The sequence below is a fragment of the Scyliorhinus torazame genome, chromosome 6 (genome assembly GCF_047496885.1).
Source record: "Scyliorhinus torazame isolate Kashiwa2021f chromosome 6, sScyTor2.1, whole genome shotgun sequence".
Lineage (NCBI taxonomy): Eukaryota > Metazoa > Chordata > Chondrichthyes > Carcharhiniformes > Scyliorhinidae > Scyliorhinus > Scyliorhinus torazame.
This window is the reverse complement of record NC_092712.1, coordinates 273,851,651-273,868,055: the sequence shown is the minus strand read 5'-3', so window position 1 is coordinate 273,868,055 and position 16,405 is coordinate 273,851,651. Positions and strand designations below refer to the sequence as shown.

Genomic DNA, 16,405 nt, shown 5'->3' with positions numbered 1-16,405 from the left:
TGACAGTCAAAGAGAGTTCAAGTGAATATCAGCATATAACCAAGAACAGGGGCAAAGGGAATTCAAGTGACTGTCAACACATAACCAAGAACAGGGCTCTGTCCTGGAAGCTTTTGGAAGGACAGGCAGCAGTTGTAGTTGCTCCTGTTATGGGTCTCCACAACGTTTAAAAATGGCTTGAAGGCCTCACGGATGAAGGTCCCCCCCCCACCCCTCCTCTGACCCAGGGGCAAGCCCTGACCTGGAACGCTTCAGCTCCTCCGACCAAGCCCAACCCCTGAGGAGCTTGATCCCCCCCCCCTCTCCCCCCCCCTCCCCCGCCGCCGCACCAAGCGAGCTGCATGGTGGAAAATGGAAATGACTACTCACCTCCTCAGTTCCCCTCAGCAGCCATTGCGCCAGTTTCATGTTTTTAAGAAGGAGCACTAAATGGCGCCCACGCAATTTCTCGCTGGGGAACGGGTTAATTCCCAGGAGTCCGTTACACTCGGCTTCAATCTCGCGAATGAGATGGAAATTAATGCAAATGAAGGTCAATGATATACTCACCATATCTGGGCATGATTCGGAACTCGCCATCAGGAGCAGGCCAGATAGATAGCAAACTAATTTGCACCTGCCACAGATCTCGATTTTGGCCTTCCCCGCTATTTAATCGGTGCACCTAGATCCACACCCTATGGCTCCTTCATTGTCACTCTGTCAATATCGTACAAATTCCCACCTAACGCCATCATGGAAGTTGCATCGCCTCAAGGTTTAAGAACAAGTCCCATTAACCAACACCACCACCGCCTACACAGGGCAACTAGTGATGGGTAATAAATGTCGCCCTGCCTGCATAGCTCACATGCTGAGAGCAAATCAAAAGAAAATCTATTTGCGAGTTCCTTAAATACAACAAGAAATAGCGGCCAGGGAACAAAAAACTTATTTTCAGGTGTGAATCATACATTTATTTCGGCCTTTTTGAGGTTATATCAGGAGACAAAAAAATGCAGCAGAGGGTTTGTGCTGGGACATCCAGCTGTCCAGGACAGACCAGAACAGATTTCATTTCATGTCTGTCAGATTTACATTGAGTTATGTCGAGTATACAGCACAGATACATTCCCCTTTCCCCAATTAATCTTTCCCGCAGTTATGCTCCATACCAGCCTCCTCTACCCCATTTCATCCGATCCAATGAGTATATCTTTCTATTCCTTTCTCCCTAATATGTTTATCTAGATTCCACATAAATGCATCTTTGCTATTCTCCTCAATTATTTCTTCTGGCAGCACATTCCATATTTTTATTGTTCTTTGGGGGAAAATGTTTCTCCTGAATTTATTATTGGGCTTGTAAATGACTTTAATATATTTATGATCCCTCGTTCTGGTCTCCCATTACCAATTTTCTCTAAATCTGTCCTATCGCTGCCTTTCATTATCTTAAAGATTTCTATCAGGTCACCACCTCAGGCCCAATTATTCCTGTCAGCTCGGGACAGGATTTTCAAGAGTCGATGGAGCAGAAAATCCCCACACAGTTTCTTTCTTTCCAAATTGTGTGGGGAAAGAATTCAGGGCTGAGAAAGCATCCGTTCGACCGGCACTTGGAAAGTATTTGTAAATACAAAGGGAATCACACCTACTGCATTCCCTGGTCCATAGCAAAAGGTTCAGCCACCAGAGAGGCCGGGCTGCCACTGAATTATGCAAAGCGATTTGTTTTCTTCCAAAACACACTGAGATTGGGGTATGCCCGTATTGATAAACTGTTACAAATGAAGACAGACGAGGATCCCTTCAGGATTTCATCAAACTGGGATTAACTTTCACAAAGCATGATTTCTCCCAATACGCAGAGAAATGAAAGGGAATAAACATGTCAGCTTCAGGCAAGAGCTCCAGTCATGATGAAACTGTCTGATTTTCCCTCCTTTCTTTATACAATTGACGGAACAATGAATGGAAGAGAGGGCAAATGGCTTGAATTTAATGAAAAGTGCCATCTTCGAGGAGGGCACCAGATGACATTCTGCTTCAAGCATGTCTTTCACAATCTTAATTTGATATAAAAACAAACAAGAGCCTGCTTCCATACTGGAGGGCAGGAAGAAGACCAAGGTTTACTTCAATGCAACAGACAGCGACTCCCCGACCTGCTATTTTGAAACCAGTCTGGCTGCGAACAACTCCTGGTGCTTGTTTTCCAGCGTCCCGTTAGAGGCTTCAGGATCAAACCAATCTCAGGATAGATACACGGAGAAAGCCAAGTGTAACTTTATTCGCTTACAACAAGAGTTTCAAGGTCAAATATCACCCTCAGTAAATGAGAAAGGGTCTACTTACGATTCCATGTGCTTTGAAAGGAAAACCTATTTGACCAAATTAAATCTGCACAGCCGCCTCTGCCCATTCCCATCATATTTCCGCCTCCTGAAGTCGTGGATGGACAGGGCATTTATTCTGAGCCCCGGGGCAGCGTTGGAAGAGTGCAGCTGGTGAGGCGGGCTGCCCCCTATCCCTCACCCCTCACCTCCTCACCCCCACATCCACTCCCCACCCCCCCTCCAAGGCCCCTCATATCCCCCATGACTCCTTCTACCCACTCATATCCCTATACCACCCCATGCCCTCTCAAACCCCCTTGCCTACTCAATGCCCCTTCATACCCCATGCCTGCTGTGTGCACCTCATATCCACATATGAGGGAGCATGCCCTTTATTTCCATTTCAAAGCAAATCGCCTGTCAATCAATGGAGTGTAGCTAGTGGCTAGATTTTGTTCTTGCACAATAGTGGGGCCCTTTTTTTCCAAAGCCAAAGATCGGTGGACATTTAAATCTTAGTCTAAAACCTGACAGGAATGTTTCCCAGCACATCTTTAAAAAAATATTTTTTTTATTTTCCTTTTTCACATTTTCTCCCAAATTTACACCCAATAAAAAACCATAATCAGTAACAAATGTAATGTCAATCCCCATATCAATAACAATGATCCCATCCTCCCACCAAAGCCACAAACATTAGCCCGCATGTTAACATAAACAAATAACAAAAAGGAATCAGGAACCACCCACAGTCACCATTAACACATACAGTCCTTCTTCCCACAACTCTCCCAGCCCCCAACCCCGCTAATGTTCGATGTGATCCAATTCATGAAAGTGCATCATGAATAACGCCCATGAATTGTAGAACCCCTCCATCCTTCCCCTCAGTTCAAATTTGACCTTTTCAAGCATCACAAATTCCAACAGGTCCCGCCGCCACGCCACGGCACAGGGTGGAGAGGTTGCTCTCCATCCCATCAGGATCCGCCTTCGGGCGATCAATGAGGCGAAAGCTACAACATCTGCCTCCGCGCTCGTTTCCAACCCCGGCTGGTCCGACGCCCCGAATATGGCCTCCCGAGGGTCCGGGTCCAGTTTCACGTGCACCACTTTAGAGATTACCCGAAAAACCTCCTTCTAGTAATACTCCAGCTTTGGACCAGACCAAAACATATGAACGTGGTTTGCCCCCGCCCCCCCCGCAAGTTCACATACATCTTCTACCCCCTCAAAGAGCCGGCTCATCATCGCCCTTGTAAGGTGCGCTCTATACGCCACCTTCAGCTGTATTGGCCCCAACCTCGCACACAAGGTGGAGGCGTTCAGCCTCCAGATCACGTCACACCAGAACCTCTCCTCCACACCCTCTCTCAACTCTTCCTCAGCCCAGGGGCTGTTTAGCACAGGGCTAAATCGCTGGCTTTGAAAGCAGACCAAGGCAGGCCAGCAGCACGGTTCAATTCCTGTAACAGCCTCCCCGAACAGGCGCTGGAATGTGGCGACTAGGGGTTTTCACAGTAACTTCATTGAAGCCTACTTGTGACAATAAGCAATTTTCATTTCATTTCATTTCATTTCTTTGCCTTGATCCCTTCTAGTGGCGCCTTCTCCTCCTCCAAAATAGCCCCATAAACCGTCGATATTATCCCCTGCTCCGGTCCCCCTGTCGTCAGCACCTCCTCCAGCAATGTGGAAACCGACTCTACTGGGAAGCTCTGTACTTCCCAGCACATTTTTGTATGGTTTGAATGTATTCTGTCACTTTCTCCATTGAAGAGAGTACCGAAATGCATGTCAACATTTATACAATGGTGGTCAATGTAATGGTAAACATACCATTGTACAACCGAGCCCTTTGATCAATCACTATACTAAAACACATCTACTTTACAATTCAGCAACCAATAGTGACATTTGAAGGTGTCAAAACATTTAACATTTATCTGTCAGAATACTGGAACTGCTCAGGGAGGACCCTGCAGCGGCGGAGCCTGCCCCAGACGAACACAAGTTAGCCGGTGAGGGCGGGGAGCTGGCTGCCCAACAGGCCGAGGAGGAGAAGGTGGGAAGGAGGGGCCATGAGCTCACGTGTGTAACCTGTCATTTGAGAATCTGCCGGACCGGGCATGCCAAAGGCTCCGACTGAGCAGGAGGACAGTGCACATATTTGCCAGATCACAACGCACATGGCACTGCGGGGCTTTGGGGGAGAACACACGCTCCCTGTGGCCATGAAGGTGGCGGTCGCCCTGAACCTTTACGTCACAGAGACCTTTCAGGCACCGAGTGGGGACCTCTCCGGAATCTCACAGACCTCGGTGAACAGGGGAATCCGAGCCATCAAGGAGGCCTTATATGCCTGGTCGGCACAATATATCAAACTCAATGTGGACCGAGCCCACCAGGACTGCCTGGGCACTGGGATTCACCATCATTGCCGAGATGGCCCAGGTCCAGGGGGTGATCAACGCATGCATGTTGTTCTGCGAGCACTGGCCCATGACAGGCCGGTCTTCACAAACTGAAATGGGTTCCACTTGATGAACGTGCAGCTGATATGTGACCATGAGCTGCACATCATGCACGTCTGCGCCCGATACCCGGGCAGTGTGCACGACACCTTCAACCTGGCGCACGCAACGATTCCAACCTCTTCGAGGCGCCCCACCCCCTCCCCGCCTTCTGGGCGACCGGGCCTGAATTGGCCCTGCTGTGCTTCAGTGTTTCAGGTGCCATGGTGCTGCCCTGTTCTGCCCGCTGCCCAACAGATGTGCCAGGGACAGGAGGGTGCTATGGTGCTATGGTGTTCCAGCACCTCCCCTGCTGGAGTCATCGGCATGGGCCCCACCAGCTCCTTCCCCCTCAGAGTGCTCATTGGCCCCCAAGTTACTCTTTTTTAAAAAACTATTATTATTGGTGTTTTCCAGCTTTTAACAGAGTAACAGCTCAAGTTTATCTGGTATTTAGAAACAAGTTCACGTCTTATTTACAATGGTTTTTACATGAGGTGTTCTCCCCCACCCCTCTCCTCCCCTTCCCTTGTTGGTAGTTTAGTTCCCCTCTTAATGTTGCTGTCTGCCCTGGGTGCCTCGTATTGTGCTCCACTTCTTTCTGCTGGGGCTTTTAGTTTTTACTGTTGGGAGGCGCGGGGGGGGGGGGGGGGGGCTCCTGCTTGGCCGTTCTCCTCCTCCCCTTGTCCCTGTGCTTCATTTTTTGCCTCCCTTGGGTTCCCTTCCCGCCCCTCCCCACCCCCTCTGCCCCTTTCTCTTGTGTGTGCCTTCCCTTATCTTCCTCCCTCTTTTGCCCCCCCATTCTCTTCCTAGTTGCTGTTGGCCTCAAACAGGTGCTGATGAATGGCCCCCGTGCTTTGTGGAAGCCCTCGTCCGACCCTCGGATGGTGGATTTGAACTTCTCCAGGTGGAGAAATTCTGAGAGCTCAGCGAGCCAGTCTGCAGCTGTGGGCGGTGCTGCCGATCGCCAGCCGAGCAGGATTCTCCGGCGTGCGAATAGGGAAGCAAAAGCCTAGGCGTCGGCCCTCTTTTCCATATGAAGATCTGGCTGGTCTGAAACCCTGAAGATTGCCACTCTTGGGCATGGATCCACCCTCACAACTTTGGAATCGCCTCGAAGAAGGCCTGTCCAGAACTCGACAAGTCTGGGGCAGGCCCAGAACCTGTGGGTGTGGTTGGCCGGGTCTCCCTGGCACCGTTCACATTTGTCCTCCACGTCCGGGAAGAACCTGCTCATTCGGGTGCTAGTCAGGTATGCACCACTTTGAACTGCATGAGGCTGAGCCTTGCGTAGGAGGAGGTGGAGTTGGTCCTGCTCAGTACTTCGCTCCAGAGGCCCCACCACACTTCTGTCCCCAATTCGTCCTCCCATTTCCATTTTGCTTCGTCCAGTGGTAGTCTTGCCCTGTCCATCAACCATCCGTATATGTTCCAATAGTTACCCCCCGCCTTACTTTTCCTCTAGGATCGTGTCTCTCGGGGTCCTGGGGAACTTTGCCATCTCCTTGCGGAACTCCAGGTCCTCCAAGGTCGCGAGTCTGTCCCCGAGGTAAAGGTTTCCCCCATCCTGTCTCCATTTTTTAAAGGTGGCTGCTCTCTGCCCGCTCTTTGGGTGCCCTTCCAGCTTTTTGCGTCTCACAGAGCTATCATCAATGGTTTGATTGCCAGAGCAAACAGGAGCAGAGACAGTGGGCATCCCGGCCTTGTGCCTCTGTGCAGCTGGAAGTATTCAGAGCTGGTGGTGTTGGTCCGAACGCTCGCCTTGGGGGTGTTGTACAGGGGTTTCACCCATGAGGTGAATCCTGCCCCCAGCTCAAACCGCTCCAATATCTCGAGGAGATACTTCCATTCGACTCTTGTCAAAGGCCTTTTCTGCGCCCATGGAGACGATCACCTCTGGTGTTCTCTCCTTGGATGGGGTCATTATTACATTCAGCAGCCGCCTGATGTTTGCAGCTATCTGCCTGTCCTTAACTAAGCCGGTCTGGTCCTCTGCGACCACCTCTGGTACGCAGTTCTCCAATCTCTTGGCTAGGACTTCCGCGAGTATCTTCGCATCTACATTAAGCAGTGCAATGGGTCTGTATGATCTACATCCCATCAGATCCTTGTCTTTTTGGGGTATCAGCGATACCGTGGTCTGTGTTAATGTTGGAGGCAGGGTGCCCCTCGCGAGCGAGTGTGCAAACATGTCCCGTAGGTGCAGAGCCAGGGTTGATGTGAATTCCTTTTATAAGTCAGGAACCCATCAGGTCCCAGCGCCTTCCCCACCTGCGTAGAGCTGATACTCTCCGTGATCTCTCCCAGTCCTATTGGTGCTTCCAGCTTCCCCCGCCTATCACCCCCACGACTGGCATGTCCATTCCATCAAGGAACCGTTTCATCTCTGCATCCCCGTTGGAGGGTTTGGGGGCGTACAGCCCTTGGTAGAAGTTCTCAAATGCTTTGACCTCTTTTTGTTCGATTACCAGTCTGCCTCTGCTGTTCCTTCACCTGCGTTATTTCCCTCGTGGCTGCCTGCTTTCTCAGATGGTGAGCCAGTAGGCGGCCAGCCTTTTCCCCATGGTCGTAGAATGTCCTCCATGACTGGCGGAGTTGGTGCACTGCTTTCCTAGTGGAAAGCAGGTTAAATTCTCATCTGTAGCATTTTCCTCTCTGCCAGAAGCCCTACGGTCGGGGCCTCGGAGTATTTTCTGTTGACCTCCAGAATGGAGTCAATCAGCTGTTGCCTGGCCGCTCTCTCCTCCCTATCTCTACGTGCCTTACAGGCTATAATCTCTCCCCTAATTAACGCCTTCAGTACCTCCCGGAACGTGGAATGAGGGACTTATCGTTCCGGTTATTTGTAACTTACACGCCTCTGGCTTGTGAGGTTTTTTTGCAGAAGACCTTATGGGCCAAGAGGTCCGTGTCCACGCGGGGTGCTGGGCACAGCCTGACTCCAACCTCACATCCACATAATGTGGAGTGTAGTCGGAGATAACTACCGCAGAATATTCCGCTCTTGCTATTCCTGGATGCACCGCTTTCCCCATTGCAAAGAAGTCTACCCTCGAGTATGCTTTGTGGGCTGGCGAAAAGAACGGGAATTCCCTCTCACCGAGATTTGGAACGGCAATGGGTGCACTGCACCGATCTGCCCCATGAATGTTCCCAGTTCCCTAGCCATGCCCGTCCTTTTCCCCGATCTGGGGTTCGATCGGTCCAGTGGGTCCTGTACACAGTTGAACACAGAACATAGAATTTACAGAGCAGAAGGAGGCCATTCGGCCCATCGAGCCTACACCGGCCCTTGGAAAGAGCACCCCATTTAAGCCCACAACGCCGCCCCATACTCGTAACAAAGCAACCCCACCCAACCCCTTTGGGCGCTAAGGGCAATTTATCATGACCAGTCCACCTAACCTGCACGTCTTGGACTGTGGGAGGAAACCAGAGCACCTGGAGGAAACCCACGCCGACACGGGGAGAACGTGCAGACTCCGCACAGACAGTGACCCAAGCCAGGAATTGAACCTGGGACGCTGGAGCTGTGAAGCGACAATGCTAACCACTGTGCTACCGGGCTGCCCACAGCACTCCATGATCAATTGGTGTGTGTCAATGTCAGGGATTTCTGCCATGGTCTTTTTTATGAAGCCTATAATGTCCCAGATGGGCACACACACATTTACCAGAACTACCAGTTCCCCATCTGGGACACCGCTGACCATGACGTACCGTCCCCCTTGGTCCGTAACCGTCCTTGTCGCAGTGAACCTCGTTTTCTTACTAAGCAATATGGCAACTCCCCTAGTCCTCCCATAGCATGAGAGGTACGTCTGTCCCATCCAGCCCTTTTTCACCCGCACTGGGTCCTTTGCCCTCAGCTGTGTTTCCTGAAGGAAGACAATGTCTGCTTTCAGGCTTCCTAGGTGGGTGAAGACTCTAGATATTTACATCCGGCCATTAATCCCCTAACGTTCCAGGTGTCCTACGGGACATTTTTGTCGTCCCCCCCGCTCCTGTGGGATCAACCATACTTACCTGGTCGACGTGCCCCTGCACTACTGGGTCTCCCTTGTTAGGGGGCCGTCCAAAATGGCCGTTCTCACCATGAGGTTGGGCCCCTGCGCTCCAGGGTTTTCCTTTGTCCCGGGGGCACCCAACATGGCCGCCAACTGTGTGTACGCCACGTGGGTGAGCCCCTGCACTCCGAGGTCTCCCTTTGTTTAGGGACCCTCCAAAGTGGCTGCTTGCGGCGCCACCTTGCTTCTTCAGCCCGTTACTCACTTGCCGAAGTGAGTAAAACCCAACTCATCTTTCCTGCTCTGTTCCTTCTCCCCCCACCCTCCCCATCACCCCCTTCCCTGAGTCGACCTTTCCCAGTCTCTCCCTGTGTGTTCCTCTTCCCCGTCCCTCTGCCCATCCCCCCCCCCCCCCATCCCCCACCTCCACCCCCCACCCCCACCCGACCAGGTGCTCCCTCCCTGCCGGGTGGTGAGGCGCGGTCTCCCTTGCTTTCTGTCTTCCCATGCTCCTAATTTCTGCTGGTGTAGTGGCCCCCCTCCGGGGGCTAGCCTAGCCCCTTTCTTATGCCCGCTGACTGCCCATCTTTCCTGTTTAAACCCTCACCTGCCTTCCCCTGTCTTTGCTTCTCTACTCTATGGGACAGGGGTGTGAGCGGAGGTAACCCCTGAGGCTCCCCAGCCACCTGATGTTGCCAGTCCTGGAGGCCCACACCCACCCCGACAAGGGTCTCGATACTCGCGCCATGGAGCACAGGGAGTGTGCCATCTCCCTCTGGGCCTGTGACACATCACACTGCAACTGTGCCACCTCCCTCTGGGTCTGTGCCACGTCGGCCAACGCCCAGCCAATGCCGCTGATGTCCTCAGCCGTGACCCGCTGTGACTGGGCCACGCTCTGGAGCACTGCTGCAATGTCCAGGTGGACCTGATACATGGCTGCCTGTCACAGGGCAGTCCTGTACTGGGCCTTGGCCACCACCCACACAGAGTGCGCAGACCTTGGACATCCTGACGCAAGGCCAAAACCTTCGCTCCTCCCAAGGCCTCCACCGTGGGCGCCACCCGTGTGGTGTTGGCCTGGGTGGCACACATGGTTGGCACCACCTCCTGCTGCTGCAGGCAGTTCGACTCCTCCAACTGCACCTAGAGGCACTGGGGGCTGCCATCAAGGGGTGGGGGTGGGGACACACGTGACATGGGGAACCGTAACTCAGGCCGTCTCCTTGTTCGCCCGATGCCGACCTCCGCCTCATTGACCGCCCTCTCCCCGGGCCCACCGATCAGGTGCAGTGCCCACTGCCCTGCTGCAGTGAGGGGCCGCAGGTTCAGCAGTCCCCCTCTGACTTTTCCCTCTCTCGGCGGTTGTGGGCCAACTTCTCCTGGGGGTGGGGAGACAGAAAATGCACAGTGTTAGACAGTCGGACGCATGAAGCACGGTAGGTAGCTGGTGGCCTTTATGGCCAGGGCACTGCCCATGGTAGCCGCGATGGGTGCTGGCAGGTGGTGCAGGGTGGAGGTTCGGTCGCCCCAAGGTGGGGTGGGGGGTTACGGGTGTGTGGGTCGGGGGTGAGTGGCAAGGGCACACTGCTGCCAACTCACCCTGGCCGCCCTGAGGAGGTTGTGCAGTTTCTTGCAGCACTGCTGGCCGGACCTGGTGGTATTGCCCACAGCACACATGGCCTCTGCTACCTGCGCCCAGACCCAGTTCACATCGGCGGGTGGCACCCTCCTCCCCACCCCGGGACAGAGGGTGGCCTCCTCCCCACCCCGGGATACAGGGTGGCCTCCTCCCCACCCCGGATACAGGGTGGCCTCCTCCCCACCCCGGGATTCAGGGTGGCCTCCTCCCCACCCCGGGATACAGGGTGGCCTCCTCCCCACCCCGGATACAGGGTGGCCCCCTCCCCACCCCGGGATTCAGGGTGGCACCCTCCTCCCCACCCCGGGATACAGGGTGGCCTCCTCCCCACCCCGGGATACAGGGTGGCCTCCTCCCCACCCCGGGATTCAGGGTGGCCACCTCCCCACCCCGGGATACAGGGTGGCCTCCTTCCCACCCCGGGATACAGGGTGACCTCCTCCCCACCCCGGGATACAGGGTGGCCTCCTCCCCACCCCGGGACAGAGGGTGGCCTCCTCCCCACCCCGGGATACAGGGTGGCCTCCTCCCCACCCCGGGATACAGGGTGGCCTCCTTCCCACCCGGGATACAGGGTGGCCTCCTCCCCACCCCGGGATTCAGGGTGGCCTCCTCCCCACCCCGGGACAGAAGGTGGCCTCCTCCCCACCCCGGGATACAGGGTGGCCTCCTCCCCACCCCGGGATTCAGGGTGGCCTCCTCCCCACCCCGGGACAGAGGGTGGCCTCCTCCTCACCCCGGGATACAGGGTGGCCTCCTCCCCACCCCGGGATTCAGGGTGGCCTCCTCCCCACCCCGGGACAGAGGGTGGCCTCCTCCCCACCCCGGGATACAGGGTGGCCTCCTCCCCACCCCGGATACAGGGTGGCCTCCTCCCCACCCCGGGACAGAGGGTGGCCTCCTCCTCACCCCGGGATACAGGGTGGCCTCCTCCCCACCCCGGGATTCAGGGTGGCCTCCTCCCCACCCCGGGATACAGGGTGGCCTCCTCCCCACCCCGGGATTCAGGGTGGCCTCCTCCCCACCCCGGGACAGAGGGTGGCCTCCTCCCCACCCCGGGATTCAGGGTGGCCACCTCCCCACCCCGGGATTCAGGGTGGCCACCTCCCCACCCCGGGATACAGGGTTGCACCCTCCTCCCCACCCCGGGATACAGGGTGGCCACCTCCCCACCCCGGGATACAGGGTGGCCTCCTCCCCACCCCGGGATACAGGGTGGCCTCCTCCCCACCCCGTGATACAGGGTGGCCTCCTCCCCACCCCGGCATACAGGGTGGCCTCCTCCCCACCCCGGGATACAGGGTGGCCTCCTCCCCACCCCGGGATACAGGGTGGCCTCCTCCCCACCCCGGGATACAGGGTGGCCTCCTCCCCACCCCGGGATACAGGGTGGCCTCCTCCCCACCCCGTGATACAGGGTGGCCTCCTCCCCACCCCGGCATACAGGGTGGCCTCCTCCCCACCCCGGGATACAGGGTGGCCTCCTCCCCACCCCGGGATACAGGGTGGCCTCCTCCCCACCCCGGGATACAGGGTGGCCTCCTCCCCACCCCGGGATACAGGGAGGAAGCTCGTTGGGGAGAAGCTCGAATGGAGCATATCCAACATAGACTGGAAGGCCAAATGGCCTGTACCTCTGCTGCATATTCTATGGGCAGGATTCTGTGATCCTGAGGCTAAATGTTGACGCCGTCGTAAACGACATTGCGTTTCTCAACAGCGTCAACATGACCTCAGGAGCAGGAATTCTGATCCCTACAAGGGGGCCAGCGACCCACGCCACTCCAGCTGCCGGTCCCGGCGTCAGGTGGGCACCGCAGGGTCCGCGCATGCGCAGTGGCACCGGCGTCAACGCGCGCATGCGCAGTGGCTCCCTTCTCCGCGCCGGCCCCAACGCGGCATGGCTAAAGGGGCCAGCGCGGAACAAAAGAGGTCCCCTGCCCGAGAGGCCGACCCGCCGATCGGTAAGCCCCGATCGCGGGCCAGGTCACAGCGGAGCCCCCCCCCCCCGAGTCGGACCCCCTACCCCTCCACCAGGCCACCCCCAGATGCATCCACGCCGAAAGTCTCTCCGGCTAAGAGCAGGTGTGGACGCCGGCGGTCCTCCACTCTCAGGAGTATCGGCGGACCGGCGTCGGGGCGGCTTGCCGCGATTCGCGCCGGTCCCGGCGATTCTCCGGCCCGGCCTCGTGGTGAGAGAATCCCGCCCTATGTATTTCTATACAATGCGTATGTACAAAGAAGTATGTGCGAGGTAATTAAGAAAATTAAGTTTCAGATAAAATGGTTTAACTGATTGAATCATGTCATTCAAAGCGGTTTATGAACTTGATGAGGAAACACACCTGCAATGAAGTATCAAGTTTCATTTCACAGGGGAAGGAAATTTTCAGCCCTTTGAAGCTTTACCCAACACAAACCAAAATCAAGGGTGAACCGGGTGTAGAAGATGGTCTACGGCATTTATTTTATCTGACAGAGTTAACAACAGAAAAGGCACAAGTACCTGGAGGGAGGCGGGGGTCCAATCGGAGAGAAATAAGTTAACTGGAGAGTAAATAACTTTAATGGAAGATCTCTCACATAAAACAAAAAAGTGGCAAAATTAAATGCTGCGAGAAGGACCTCTCCTCCGCCATCTTGGCTTTGACACCCTGTGGGTGCGGTGTCCAGCCTTGCCTGCATAGAATGGCGATGCACTTATGCGATGATTGGTCTGCACACGCCTCCTCCTCCCATCAGACAGTCCCAGAGGAATGTCAGCAACAACATCTGAGCATCTGATTTAAGCACAACAGGACGATCGACAACAATCAGAATGGGTACAGTCACAAATATGACTTCAAGAACATAGAAGGAGAATAAATCAGCTTAACTGTGTTAAATATATTTCCCACACATCAGTATGTCAGTGTATTGAGTGCTAGCAAGCCATCATGTCCCTATCCCCACTTATTTCTACCTACCAAGCATATACCCTCTCCCATTCCGTGCCCCCCAAAATGCAGGCATGAGGAGGGATTGTCTTTAATTAAAGGAAAATCATGGGCATGTTTAACATCTGTGTGAACAATGGCATTTGCAATTCTTATACAGTCAAATGGCATTTGCATTCAATCATTGCAAGTGCCCTGTTTGCATAAAGTATGTGCATTTGTGGAGTACAATTCTGCTGGTTCAGAAAGGCACAGAGCAAATGCAAATGAATAAAATTCTACATTCTCTTTTGCATTTCTCTTCCTGTCTTTCATTTTTGAGAGTTTTTCTTTAAACTGTGTTCGTTGAACAGGGAGAAGGGTATAGATTGGGCACAGATAATCAGACCCGGAACATCAGACTGGCAAACTCAGATTGCCTACATATCACAATTGCATTTTAGTCATTTACTCAATGTTATTTCAGCTCCCCTCCCCACCAGAACCCACTCACATCCCCGGCCTACCCCCCCCCCCCCCCCCCCTCCGCCAGCCGCACTGACCGAATGCCTTCCACAATCACATTGCATTCATTGTTTAAAGAAAGCCATTCTGAAAACTCAACAGGCTGTCAAAATTAATTGTAACGTTGCAAAGTGACTTTGTTTATAAATAGGCACGAGGGAGCCAAGACTCAGCCTTTAAGTGGTAACAGCTTCGTGAAAACATGCTTAACACACCGTTGCTCATTTAGTTGCAAAGATTAAGATACATCACTTAAAAGATAATTTTGGCAAAAAAAAATTACTTCCCTTCTAGTTCAATTGCCTTCCCAAAATATAAAAACCAGCTGACTCAGCAAACCTACCTGAAGGCAGGGTCCCTTTAACAATGGACAGCGCTTTACCTCAGTGAGGTGAGCCCATGTTATATTGTTTTCTCTTCCGCCAAAAGTTAACTGCACTTTTCAGACAAAGATCTGGTTTCACCCCAGCCTTGTCTGTGTACTTTACAGCCACATTAAGCTATTTATGGACAAACCTAAAGAGCTAGTACTTATCTCCATCAGCACAGGAATCCAGGCGGAAACTGTGCCTCAGTTCCAAAAAGCAGCATTTTGAAAATATAATGAACACAAGGAATGGCAGCCTTTAATATCAGTCACAGATCACAGCGGTCACTGTCCCTTCACATGTTTGCACTCAACCCACTCATATATTTTGACAATATGTCAATGTGTGCCAGATAGCATCAAAACCCTTCAGCTTTATAATCTCAATTAAATTCCTACTTAGCCTTTTCTACAGGAATGAGAAATTGGAACATTCCCAGTGTCTCAAATCTCTCTTCATCGCTCAATAAGCTTTCAAGCACGAGGGGCAGGACTTTTAGATCCCACTGGAGCAGGCATGGGGGCAAATAACACTAAAAATAGTGCTGTCGGCCAGTGTTCCATTCCCCAGCTCCATCTGATGTGTTGGGTACTCTGGATCTGTGGAGACTGCGTTTACCTTAGCAGTAACATAGACAGGCTGCCAACACTTGTAATAGTACAACTCTATTTTATTTAACTAAGAGCTGTTAAACATACTTGCACTGTGGGTCGACACTATGTTAGATTGACTGAAGACCTATGCCTAACCTGACCAGCCTATACTGCTAGCACATGGTGGATGTTTGTGCTACTGACTGCAGGCTCTGTCTGTCTCAGAGGCTGCGTCCCGAATGAGCGGGAAAACTAGTGCCCTCTGTCTTTATAGTGACCGTGCCCTAACTGGTGATTGGCTGCTGTGTTGTGTGTGTTGATTGGGCTTGCAGTGTGTCAGTCAGTGTGTGTCTCTGCACCATCATATACTGATGTGTATATTATGACACCATCCAAACTCTTGCCCATTTTCCCAGGGGCAGAATTGCGGCGGGGGGGGGGGGGGCTGTTGGCAGGAATATCTGTCCAGAAGCAGCAGATAGCCAATCAAACTAATTAAGAGCATACTAAGGCCTCTTGTCAGAGGCTGACTGGGGTTTTCCAGTGAGCTTCCAAATCCCTGCAAGCATCCGGGGCACAATTCAGTTGCCTTCAGTCGCCAGGGAAAGAAAACGTCCAGACAAATAGAGGCAAAAGAAGTTAAGGGTGAGTCGCACGACTACGAAAAACAACCTTCAAACGGGAGAGACAGATCTTCTTTAAATGTTTGATGAATTTTAAACCTATAACTATTTTATTGATCGGGGGACAGAAGTGTTTATTACTAAGAGCAAAATACTGCAGATGCTGGAAATCTGACATAAAAACAGAAAGTAGTGGAAAAACCCAGCAGGTCTGGCAGCTTCTGTGGAGAGAGAAACAGAGTTTGATTTTAGTCCGATATTTCTCACCTTCGATTTCAAAGAAGACTCACTTTGGACCTGAAGTGTTTCTTCGCTGTGACCGAAAGTCAATGGTAGGAGGTCAGAGCCCCTCAAAACACTGGAACCGATATCAAAAGTGTGTCAAAAAAAAGTCAAGATTGCCTGAAGAGGGATGATGGGTCTGGCTGCAAACTTCAATAAAAATCAATTCTGCATCCTCTGACCCCTCTTCCTTCAAAACTGGATATATTCACGGCTGCAAAAAAAAGCACTACCATTTCAACAAAAAGACGTTTGCAAGGCGTAAGTAAGAGAGTATATTTGAATTGCCATTACCTATCCAGTTATCTTCAATGTCTCATTACAGCACCAAATTTTAGAGTGCAGTCTGGAACAGTAAATTATAAGAGGCCCCAGACAGGCATTTGGTCATCATGTTTGCGCTCTGCTGTTCAATAGTCCTGTGAGAGAGACTTAATCAGTGTCAAAACAGGCTGCAGTGTGACAGCAATTTAACTCCAGATGACGGACGAATTGCCCTGGCTTGTAAATGAAAAATACCTGCACACAGTTCTTTGAGGCTGCTCGAGCAGGGGCCTGCATTTACATTTCACTCAACAACCAGCAATTAAGGAGGACATTTTCATATGTGCCCGTTGTA

The 16,405-nt window shown here is 52.8% G+C and overlaps 1 long non-coding RNA gene across 1 annotated transcript in view; it reads right to left on the bottom strand.

Annotated features, from left to right (window-relative positions):
• LOC140425436 (uncharacterized) overlaps positions 1-15,970 on the bottom strand; it is a 40,705-nt gene extending 24,735 nt beyond the window's left edge. The window contains exon 1 of the long non-coding RNA XR_011947865.1: positions 15,772-15,970. This is a non-coding gene — a long non-coding RNA (uncharacterized lncRNA). The remainder of the gene's footprint in view (positions 1-15,771) is intronic.
• Positions 15,971-16,405: the final 435 nt, after the last annotated feature.